The 12346-nt window shown below is 47.2% G+C and overlaps 1 long non-coding RNA gene across 1 annotated transcript; it reads left to right on the top strand.

Annotated features, from left to right (window-relative positions):
- Positions 1-487: 487 nt before the first annotated feature.
- On the top strand, positions 488-11775 carry LOC131577525 (uncharacterized). The gene is made up of 3 exons (XR_009277231.1): positions 488-588; positions 2546-2722; positions 9778-11775. It is a non-coding gene; the product is annotated as an uncharacterized LOC131577525 (long non-coding RNA).
- The last annotated feature ends 571 nt before the right edge of the window (positions 11776-12346 follow it).

Raw genomic sequence — 12346 nt, 5'->3', positions numbered from 1 at the left:
CCTGGTACACAGCTTCTCACGCAGGCAGAAGCAGAGGGGCTGAAAGAAAGAAGTTGTCTTGGTGCTCATGAGGAGTTCGTAGCATGTTGGATGTGAGCAAGAGCTGTGGAGTTCAGCAGAGAGTAAATCCATCTTGTCTCAGATTGCTCACTTGTCCTCGCTCATTGTCCTCTCTCGGGGCAAGGAAGCACCACATCCAAGCCACAGCCACCTCCAGGACTGATGTCAGTCTACAAGTCTACAGAAGTGTCACAAAAAGTATCATGGATCTCATTGTCTCACAGAACATAAGGACAAACCACCATGTTCTCATGCTGCTTAGATGGTTTCAGAAAGCCCAGAGGCGTCAGTAGCACTCCCAAGTGCTTCCAAGCCCCTGTGTACTTTAGACAAGTGATATTGCATAGAATTTAGGATACTTAAAGCAGGTTTGTTTGCTTTCAACAGGATTGTCTTGAAAATGCATCTATTCTGTTTGGGGAAAAAGTTTTATGTCTACAGCAGAGATGACATCTCCTGTGGCATGACTGGAAAGCCCAGACATGACCGGGGGCACTGGGGCACCCAAAGCCCTTGCTCAGGTCTTTCGTAAGTAGGTGGTTTACTTTCTGTACTTTCAATTTCTATTCCTTTAAGTGATGCTAAGGCAAGAAGAGAAATCCACACCCTCCCCCCAAATTTTGAAAATACAAGCACAAACATTTCAGTAGCTGGTGGTGGTTTCACTGCAGAGACAGACTTAAGCGATGATGACTTTTTGTTTTGTAAAACACTTTAACTTCCTGAAACAGTTATTTTAAAAAACGTGACTGCAAACCACTTTCCATTTCGAAATACTTTCGTAAATGAAATTACACGTTCAAATTCTCTCAGTGTTTTGAGAACAAAACATTTGGACCCCAGTAGCTTTTGCTAAAGGCTTACAGAGCTGCTAACATCTATAAAGTCTGTTATTTGCATGGGGCTAATTAGAGCCTGTAAAAGAATAAGAGAAATTAAACCCAACAATGCAGTTCGACTGTAGTGCTAAGATCTTGCAATTAAACTTTGCTGTTGGATTATGCATATTAGCACATGAATTACTCTCTAAGTGATAATGTTGAACCAAATAATTATCTAAAGCTTTTGGGCAGGAATAATCAATAAGATTAGGCTGAGAAAAGACAGTACTTTTTTAAAAAAAAAAAATAGTAGTACGGCTTGATGAGAACACAACAAATTGTTCCCTGTGAATGAACTGACAGGTCAGTCCACATTTTTTTTTTTTTAAATTTGGGTGGCACCTTATTTTTTTCCCTTATAAAACCGGGAAAAAAGAATAATCAAAACCTTGAGGCACGCCTACCAGACCTCCAGAGGTGGGTGGCAAAATCCCACGGAGCTGCAAATTTACGTGCTTCTCACTCCAGCACAGAGGGTGGCGGGGAGAGCAGAGGCCGGCTGCGTGTCGGGGAGCGCGGCTGTGCTGGGATGTTGCTGTCCCTTTGATACCAGCACAACCTTGCTGACATTTCAGTCTCTCACTCTGCCACGCCTGGCCGTGAGGGAGCGGCTGCCTCTGGAGGGGTTGCACCACCGCAGTCCTCATGCCTGGCCTCAGTCTTTGTGCATGGCCACAGTCACCTTGCACGGCTGCAGTCCTTGCTGTCCCAGCTGTGCTGGGATGGCCATGGACAGGTGTCAGGGGACAGATTACAGAGGCCTGGCCGCCGGTGCAGGGGGACAGCCCCACACTTATCTCCCGAAGCGGCCCGGCACCGCCCTGCCTCTCCCCGGGGCCTGAGGCAGCGCTGGGGCCGGAGCGGGCCCTGGCCAGCAGCAGTGCGGCGGCTTGCCAGCCCTCACGGCAATTCCCTGAGCCCTCCACCGCTGCTCGCTCGCCCAGGAGGTTTTATCCCAGCCCCCATGCCAGTGAATGGCCAGGCCACTGCCCGCAGGATCAGCCCCACTTTCTCGTGTCGGTCAGTCCCTGTCTGAAGCCGCGGCCCCAGCAGGCGCCGGTGCCGCTGTGCTTGAGCACAGGCCACAGAGGAAGCCAGCGGGAGAGGTTTGTGGCAAATGGAGCGACAGCGAGGCTTGCCACAGGGCCACTGCAGCACCCCAGTGAGGAGAGCGATTGCTCTCACGCTGTTAAAATGCAATTTGCCGAAAGGAAACCGCTCCGGCCGCACGCACCCAACTGCAGCGCCCAAGCAGCGCTGGAATCGCCGCCACCGCAAGAAAGCAGGCAGCCCCCATTAGCAGGGAAATCAATCTTTTACAAGAGCCACAATGGACCATTAGCTTTTAACCAGGTTTTAGGGGTGGGGAACAGCCTTCCTGTTGGGCAAACCCTAAGAAGGAAATAACCGGCTCCAAACATCCAGGGGCGGTGGGGAGTTGAGAGCCGAGGTAGCTCTGAACTCCGCAGCTTGAGCTCGCTGGTACAATGCAGCCAGCTCCTGCGCGTGGATGAGCCGGTGGCGGAGCTGCAGGGAGCTGCCCTTATTTATTTGTTCCTACGGCACAGGCAGAGACAAGGGCCCTGTTTTATGTTTCCCTGCAGGAAGGTGATAAAGTGCCCGGGAGCTGCTGGAAACCATTCTCCAATAAATTCAAAGGGAAAAGTCATTTTTTTGTGCCTTGGAAGCTTGTGAGAGCTGAGGGATGCTGGAAGGCAGTGAAAACTGAGGCAGTGCATCGCACACTAGTGTGGCAGGAAGCCACCGGAGCAAATTTTCTGGTTTGTTTTTCTGCTTGTTCTTTTTTTTCCCCTCAATGATTTTTACTCTGCCTGTGGCTAAGCAATCAATATCTCTTTGCCAACGATAAATATTCCAGGCTTTTAAATGATGATGTATTCCAGGGTGAAACAAATTAGGTGTGTTATTGCTTATACTCAAACTAATTTTGTGGGTTCAAATGGAAATTCAGAAAGAGATTCCTGAACCAGGCTCGCTGGTGGCAACAGATCCGAGCAGATCTGGCTTCAGCTGTCAGCTTTGTTGCTGATCTCTCTTCTTTCACTGAGACGAGCAGAAATCCAGGAGAGCTGTGTGAGTAGCTCCGCAGGCTGAATCCATCAGGCAGATGCATGCAGCTAAGCATGAGCCTGCCTGGAGCACTGCAGCGCCCTTGTTTCCCTCGGCAGGAGGCTGCAGAGCTGGACTGGTGTGTCAAGCACGGCCCAGGCTGAGCAGCATCAGCCCAAATGCTCACCCTGGGGTGCCACACCAGCAGGGACTTCAGCTCTGACCTCTTGGTGCAGTGGCCGGTCAAGGAGTGTTCCTCAAGGACATGTGACTAAAAGCAATCCTTCCCTTCTGATAGCCACGCAGGGAGCCAGGTGGGAACATGTTTGGAGCCCTGAAAAGTCTGTCAAGGCTGTGACAGCAACCAATCCTATTCCCATGTGTCCCAGGGAGAGCAAACCAGCTTAATTAGGCACCAAGGAAGCAATCTGATTTGGTTCTGGAGTTGGATGATTTGTGCAAATAAATTGTTACAGGACATATTATTCTCTCTGGTTTCCTATACTGTTTCGCTGAGGTGGTGGAGGGATTGTGTAGCTACTCCTGCTGTGCATCAGTGCTGCTTGAACCCTTTAGCAGAGAAACTTTATAGGACAGTTCAGGAAACGTCTGACTCCATTTCCCACCTACTGCTACAAGAGCTCTTGCTCTGAAGGATTAAGATGACTGTGGAAGATGGAGGGCAAAGACACTGGGCATTTTTGCTAGGAGACAATATTGCATAATAAAACACAGCCAGCTGGAGCAGGTGGACACCTCATGTCAGTGACCATCAGCCCCACTCTCTTATCCTCCAGAAGTGTCACCCCCAGGTCCTAGCTCACTGTTTTTTAGGGGGATGAGGATCCATGTAAAAGGATTTCTCTCTTTCCTCCTTTTTTCTTCAGGGGGAGGGTGCTGCTGTTTTAATAGTGACAATAGTTCACTACTTGTGCATTAATCCTCATCAGCTTGTATGTGCATACAGGCAAAGCATGATGGGCTTGACATTTCTCATCAAGAAAATGAAATCCACCCAGTCTCAGGTCACCCTGCTCCGGTTTTCTACCAAATCTTTTCAAATCAACAGCCATTCCATCTCAATAAGCTAATAATAACCCTTGCAAAGCCTGTGAATCAGCAAAAGGCTCTCCACAGCTGCAACTGTCAGCAAAACAGGAGCTAACACTGTGGAGGGGCGGGTGTTGAAGGAGTTTGAGCCCTGGCCCATGGCAAGCCCATGGCAGCATTTGCTGAGCCAGACCCATCTCAGGGCTCTGCCTCTGTCCTAGCCAACCTCCACCATGCTTGGCTGTCATTGTGAGAGGAGTGAGCAGCACAAATAACTACCAAAGTCTTTACTTATCCTATCTCTCTAAGGGCAGCCCTCTGGATGCCAGAAGCAGCCAGATAAATGCTTTGTGTTTTCTACTACAACAGGAACCAGCTCTGCAAAAAAATCTGCATTGGTGTCTGGTGGGAATGCGTTGAAGCTTGGCCTGCTGCTTCTCATTGAAATCAGCAGGAACTTTGTTGCTTGCTTCTCTGGCCCAACTCTGCTCCTGTGGCTGGCTAAGGAAAAGCAGGTTCTGCTGCAGGGGTATTTGCAGTTGCAGGGAGTTGCCAGGCAGTGGGCAGGCTGCCTGCTGGGAGACCTTTTGACCTGAATCCTCCTGAGTCCTGAGGGCTGATGTTCTTTTTTCCCCACCCCCCTCCCCCCCCCCTCCCCTTGTTTTGCCCCAGGGAGCCTGCAGCTTTGCTGCTGACCAGCAGGCAGTGTACGAAGCTGGGAGCCCAGGACTGAGGATGAACTGGAGAGATAAGCTATCTGTGAGCACAAATGCCTGTCTGGCCTTGCACACCTTGTAGGAAAAGGAGGAATTTCTGAAAAGGAGGACCCGCCAAGAGAGGGACTGGGCAGTGCATACCTTGCTTCTCACTCTCTTTCCAACAGCACACACTGCTGAGTCCTTCTGGGGGCAGACTACAGAAGGAAAGACCTATCAGACCCAGGATGGCAGTCCCTAGTGACAAAACTACAGCGATTTAAGAGCTTATGAACATGGGATGCTTCAGACACTTTGCAAATAGAAGATCCTGCCTAACAGCTAAGCCCTGAGACCTTTTAATGACCTTTTAATTCACAGGCTCTTGTGGCTTTCTTCTTGTGACTCCCGGGTCTGGGTACCCTGACATTCCTCCACATGGCATGAGATTTGAAGCACATACTCCACAAGCCAGTCTGCTAGTCAAGAAACAGTGGTTTGGGCAATCTTTCAATCCTCCAGCACCATTTGGAGCATAACTGTCACGGGCTGTAGTGAAACTCCCAGGCAGGCAAGGTGGCTGAGCCAGCAGAGGTGTTGCAAGGTGCTGCTGAGTGCCACTGCTGCAGCGAATGCTGTGAGGAGCCAGTGACTCAGGTCTCTGCTGTATTTCCTAATGAATGTCTGAAGGATTTGGTGTCTTTATTAATCACTACAGCTCAGCTTCCACTGTTAGCATCTTCCTATGGTTTTGTGTATCTTGGCATGGTTAGATAGCCAAACAATTTTTTGAGTGCTCAGATGAGAAAAAAACACACTGGTAGCAGACACCCAGGAGGCAGCACCATGGGCTGAGTTAAAAATCCAGGGCTATTCTTTGTTATACTTGTGGCCAAAATCTCAGGACCACCATCACCATATGGTGCTCCCTATTTCAGAATGAGCCTGACATCGATGGAAAATAAGAGCTGGAATGGCTGAGCAAACCAGTCTGCAGCTGAGGAGAGTCTGTTTCCACCATGCTCTGTGGAGTTTCTGTGAGTCCAGCAGCGCACAGGATGCATAAATAAGCATGCTGCAGCATTCCTGCTAATTTGGTGTACTACACTCAGCACCTCCCTAAGAGCCTGTACAGAATGAGATGCATCTACTGCAGCCAAAAGGAACTGCATCCTCTTACTTGCTACATTGCTGCTTTGGTGGTACCTTTTGTGTCTGACAGGTTTAGAAGCACCTGAGCACCTGGAATTCAACACTATGACCCCACCATATGTGCTACTCTGTGAGCTCAGTCTTGACGGCTCCCTCTTTGGCCTGGGAGCTTTTAGGTCAGGTATGTTGCTCTGCCCATGGCCAGTACACCTGCCTCAAGGTGTACTGCCTACTGCTTTTATTTGCACAAGTTTTCAAAAGTGTCAGAGTGGTCAGACCTGATGGATTGCCTGCCTGAAGTAGGTGGATGATCAGCTGAAGTGTTTGTTTGAGCATATAGATTCCTACTTGGGTTGTGATATTTTAATTGCTGAGTTCAGCCTGCAAACTGAATTGGTGAAGTCTCCTTGGTATTCTCTGTCCCTGAAGTGAAACCCCTTTGTACACTTTCCTATTTAAAAGAAAACACGATTTTATGTTTGAGTAAGTAGAACATAAAGCGCTATCCAGAAGGTCAATTTAATGTGAGGTTGCTTTATGCTGATTGGCAAGAATACACTTCTGTTTGTTATTCTTAGGTTTTGATTATATTCTCTTACTGTGAGAAATGAGCACTGCCAAGAAGAGATGAAGACATGGCTTAGCTATGAAGGGGAAGTACAAAAGACTGACAGTCCAGGAAAGATACACCGCAAAAAATTCACAATGGACAGATTCTCCTGAGCTGTGTGACTGCTGAGGCACCCAAAGACTTGTGGTTTCCTTAAAAGGCACCCACACAGACTTCATTTCCCTGCAGTGCACGCTCATGACCCCATGGTATTTCTGGCAAGTGCCCTTCACGTGCCTGCCAGCAGCTGTGTGTGTGAAACACAACGATCAGATGTGCTGCCAGTCTGGGGAGTCTGAAGTCTTCCTGAGGCAGAAGCCTGAAGATATTGAGGCAGTGGTCAGGAAGCATCATCCCATAAAACCATCTTAAACAAAGCTAGATGCAGAACTGGCATTTCTCTCCTCTCCCAAAGTCTCCAGATGTAATTGCAGGTGCTGGTGGGGTAGCTGGCATCGCTTGGCACGTGTTGCAGAGGGGGAATGGGAAGGGGATGTGGTGCTGCCTCTGTTGGGGTAACGCAGCAGAGCAGGTATCTCCTCTCCTCCTGCTGCTGCCAGAGAGGCGGGTAATTACCATATCCATTTTAGAAATGAAGAAACTAATGCAGAGTGCATAGGCGGAAGGGGAGAGTTTTAGGAATATGTGGGTGTCTGAGATGCAAATGCTTTGGGAAACACCACATTGCGCCTGATTTGCATTTGTAGGCAGCTAAATACTTGTACTGATCTGACCCAGAGGGCTGTGTGTGAGGGTGCAGGGAACAGGGTGAGCTCCCCACACTTCCTCACTGGGGATCCCTCAATCCTTGTGGTGCCTGGTCCAGTCACTCTCCTCCTTTGGATCTGCTCCAGGGATAAGTGTTCCTGGGTTCCCCCAAATGGAAGCAATGATGGGATGGCATGGGCTGGGATGATGTTTCCCTCTGCACTCTGCAAGGGCAGCCCATATTGGCAGCCCTTTTGATTTTCCCAGCTTCTCCTCCATGCTAGCCTTTCTCTTTCAGGTAGAAATCTATTTCAGAACTCAGCAGATTTATTTTGCTTCAGGACCTATTGATTTTTTCTGCTTAGATATTGCTCCTACCCAGACTGAATACTGTTTATCACCTGCCAGGTGCTGTTGATGCTCCTGGGCAGGAGGTAGAGCTGATGCTGCTGCTTGCCCCTCCCAGTCCTTGCAGGACTTTGGACACTCCTTTTTATGATGATGATGCTGTAGGTGTTGAAAACTCACCTGAGTTGAACTGCAAAATAGCGAGGGAGTTTACTTGAGTGGAAAACCAGATTATGATTATCGGTAAAAGATTCAGCAACTGTGTTTGCAGTCATTTCCTCCTGGAGACCTTGGTACACCTGAGAAGAGAAACTTCCTGATTTCTCTGCAAAGAGTGTCATGAAGATTTATCATTAATGAACCAGCCTGTTCCTAACATTCATTTTCCAGTTTTCAGTATCCCTGTGGTGTTATTTTCTCTAAAGAAACAGCTAGAGTCCACCTCAGATTTTTTTGGGAACTTTAAGGTCAGTTTCATCAAACATCAAAAGCACTTTTTCAGCTGCAGCCAAAGGCTTTTCTTTTCTTTCTGACCTAAATTGGTGGGTTTCCTAACTTTGTCATGGCTCTGAAGTCCACCTGCAGGCATCTGCTCAATTGTTTTTTATGGAGCCTGGTCCCACCATTTTCCAAGAGGGCATCAAAACAAGAAGTAGTGCACTTTTGAAGTGCTTTCCCATTTTCTTTTTCCATATGAGCAAATAAACAAAGGTCTTCACTTCCAGTGCTGGAACTTAGATTCATCTTCATGTGTCAGGAAATGCAAGGTTGCAAAATATTGGTTTTTTTTTTTTTAAGAGTCTTTACCATAACAGTAATAAAAATATTTTAATTTACTTCCTTGAGCTGTTTGACCTTAGTACAATATTTGAATGAGAGTATAATTTCACCCATGGTCACTTGCATGAGTCCAAAGTGCAAGTCCTTTTTCTGCAAGTAATATTAAGATGATTTAAAACCAAGCCAAAACAAAACAGAAAGAAAACCTGAAAAAATAATTCCATTTTCCTTTTTTGGGAAAAGAAAACCCCAACATATAAAACAAGTGAGTGAGCAATGTGATGGAAAAGCACAGCCTCTGTGTGGGATAGACCTCTGCTATGAGTGTGTAGGTACCTTACAGAAGAAGCCAGAGGAGTCAGCACTGCTGTGAACACTGGATGGCACACACTGCCATGTGGGGGCCTCACACCAGCGCAGTGGGGAAAGGACCCCTTGCTGAAACTGGAAGTTGTCAAAGAGGCTGATCGTTAACTGGGCAGCAGGATCAATGGAGGAGCTCTTGAGAAATGTGTGCTGCAACCTCTAATATTTCATCTCCTATCAGGTTTGAGTCAGTGTCTTTCATGGCACAGTTAATGTTGAGAGGCAAGGTGGTTTCAGTAATAATGTGTTTTGTTCCACTGACCTAATTTTTTTGTTGAACGTCTTGTCTTGGATTTTTTGCTATTGCTAATGTGTGTTGCTACAATGCCAAGAAGATGCCAATTAGAAAACCAGTGTGGTCTTTTCACACCACTTTCCCCAGCTCTTTGCCTAGCATGCTCCAACCTTTAAAATCAAATTACAAGTATGCATAAATACTTATTCCCCAGGGCACTGGCTCTTTTGAAGACTACCTGTCCTGCAGGAACCAGTGTTTGTGCTACATGGGTTTGGTGTCACCATGGGAGTGTCCAGGAGAGCTGGCATTTGCCTCTTCATTCAGTGTGGCTGGAATACAGAGGGGGCTGGGCAGGATGAACTGTACCCTGGGAACAAATGAGTGAGCTTTGGCTCAGTGCCCCTCATGTCTCTTGGGTCCCCTATGACAGGTTAGAGGCCATGGCAGGGCTGGAGGTGGCACAGTTGGGAATGGAAGGCCTGGCCATGCAGAAGGGGGCCTTCAAGTGCACATCTCTTCCTGGATGGTTTTTTTACCCCTCTCATATTTAGTTATATTTCTCTCTTGCATTTCATATCCATAATTTTTTCTTGCCTTTTCCTTTTTTTTTTGTTTTTAGTCTTGTTTGAAGCCTCTCTACATGGACAGAGGGGCAGAGAGGCATCTTCCCTCTTCCTCACCTAGGACATGGATTGCATCATACTTTTCCTTCACTTCCTGAGTGAACTTACTGCTAAGCAATAGTGGGTGAAAACCCACACTGCAAGAGCAGTTATGTATAGCTGAGTATTGAATTGTCATAAATTTACTTGCTTTCAGGGCTGTCATTCAGAAGCTCATCATAGAGCAGTGAACACATTCCTTGTGGGAGCTCAGCATCAGAAGAAGTTGCAAGTCCCTTCTCAGGAGGAAAGACAAGCACAAGCTGAAACATCCAAGCTGCAGTCAGTGGCAGAACACCACTCCAGGAAGGATCATGCCTCATCAGCGGGTGTTGGCTTTCTAAGGCACCTCAAGTACCCTGCCAGGGTAATTAGTAGTGATCTGAATCAGACATCACTATGTACATGTCTGTCTACAATGGTGACATGTATCCTCATACATCTGCAGCCAACAGCATTTTTGAGGTGGATACACTCCCTAGCCTGCAGTAATCCCCTGCCTTGTGCTTGTTGTCACTCTGCACAGGAGTGTTTGTCCCAGATAGATCCTTGCATTGTCTCCATGTTGCTCTGGGATTCCAAGCTAGCTGGGAGTATCACTGAAAATTGAAGGACAAAGTTGGAGGGAAATGTGTTTAGTTTAGCTGGGACAAGTCAGGAATTGCATCTACCAAAGAAAAGAGCAGATTTTGATTCCACTGTGTTTATATTTATTTTGAAGGAAAAAAAATGGGCAGTTTATTTGTTGCAATGTGCTTATTTCACTCTCAGCTCCAGTAGCTAGGTAAACACTTCCCAGTAATTTCCCATAAGAAAAAGCTAGAAAATCAGGGAAAGAGTGTTGTTCTTTCACCAGAAACATTAATAACATGCAGTATGGACCTTGCCTTTTCTCTGACTACTTCATAAAAAGCTGTGGCATAGGTGTAGCAACAGTTGACCAGGTCCAGACACTGCCTCTCACTCAGAGCGGCCAGGCTGCAGTCATGTCTCAGTTAATTTTATTTTATTAATTTGTTTTTTAATTATTTTCTTTCATAAAAGGCTTGTAATATGTGATGGAAAGAGCAGGGAAATTCACCACTTTTGTACATCTTTCCTGCAGGAACGGGCCACAAGGGGTGTGGGTGCCCCTTGTGCCTTTGCAGTGCCAGCCAAGGACAGTCCACAGGACTCCTGAGGCCCATAGGAGGATGCACATAAGAAAGGCAGAGCCCGACCAGCCTGGCAGGAGACAGAGGGAAAGGGTAGGAGCTGTCCTTTCCTAGAAGGGAGCTGTGGAGACTCAGGCCCCATGGAGCCAGCAGCTGGGGCAGGATGAGAGGTGTGGGTGAGAAGGAGGGAGATGCAGACCGGCAGTACCTGTTTGTGCTACTTCACTGTGACTGCTCGTGCAACTCTTCAGACCTACCTTTGTGTTTCATTTTTTAATCATCCTCCAAGATCTCAAGTAAACTTGCTTGTCTCACCCTAGCTAGGGCCAGCCCTTCCATATATGCCCTCTGTACCAGCCATACTCTGTCTCCTTCCCCAGAAAGCTCCTTTCCCTCTGCCAGCCTGTGATGGCTGTCCACACCAGAAGTGCACACTGATTCCATCAGGCTGCCTTTCCCCACTTCAGCCACATCAAATGAAATGTGGGCACATAGTGGTGTGATTTAGTTCAGCCTCCAATATTGTCACACTTCCAGGATTACTGTGGCTTTCATGGTGCTCCCAGGAGGTGCATGAACAAGTGCAAGGTGTCCTGAAGAACTTCCCAAGCTTTGGACTGTTGAATGGTCTGCTAAAAAGTGGAATATGACAATCCCACCCTTGGGAGGGATGGGATCACATTCTCTGTTGCTTGTTCCCAGGATGGATTGTGTTTGCCTGCAGTGCTGGTAGACCAGATTTATTCATGTACCTTCTGTCTTGTGTTTCATTTGCTTTGGCAACTCCCTAGCTCCTGGTCATGGTGGGACACCACTGTGTGCCCAGCCACCTGCATGACTGCCAGGACAGTGATAGCCCACCTTATCTCTTGAGGGTAGCTCAGATTACAGGCAAAGAAGAAATATTGTCTGCTCCATTTGGTCTCCAGTTCAACCCTTACATGTGACATGTTACTTGCTAGGTACTCCCACATGACTCGTGACCACAAAAATAATAAAAAACTAATGGGTAAGCTGGCCTACAAGGTGTTACTTGTTTGCTGTTATTGTCCAGGGCTTCTGACTGCTGCTGAAGGATTTCTACTGTGTAATTATAGCCCAGCCTTAGCAGCTCTTCCAGTCTGAACGCTGCTGCTGAGTGGTATATGTCCTTATGGCTTCTATGAACGTGACTCCAGAAGATAATTATATGCACAAGAAGAAGACAGGATAGAAACCTGATTGGGAGGATGATAAGGAGAACTTGCTTTGTGCCATCATAGGATTACATGCAAGAGTGTAGTATTGTCTGAAAGGAGAACAGTCAAGATACCATCAGCTACTCCTGTTACTACACCCCAGAATTCATCAAGGGATGAAGACAAAGAGACAGTTAATTATTCATGACATATGCATGAAAGGAGAAGAAACACACAGAGGGCTATTTCATCATTTTTCAGCCTACCAAGGCTTATTGGTTCATATTAAGCAGCTCTTCTTTCAAATCTAATTTTGAAATTGGCCAACACAGTCTTCCCCTCTGGCATTGGTCAGACCAGTGGTAAACTCAGATTTCTGTTCTTGCTTAATTGG

This window comes from Poecile atricapillus, chromosome 3, assembly GCF_030490865.1.
Source record: "Poecile atricapillus isolate bPoeAtr1 chromosome 3, bPoeAtr1.hap1, whole genome shotgun sequence".
Taxonomy (NCBI): Eukaryota; Metazoa; Chordata; class Aves; order Passeriformes; family Paridae; genus Poecile; species Poecile atricapillus.
This window is presented reverse-complemented; position numbering and strand designations above follow the sequence as displayed.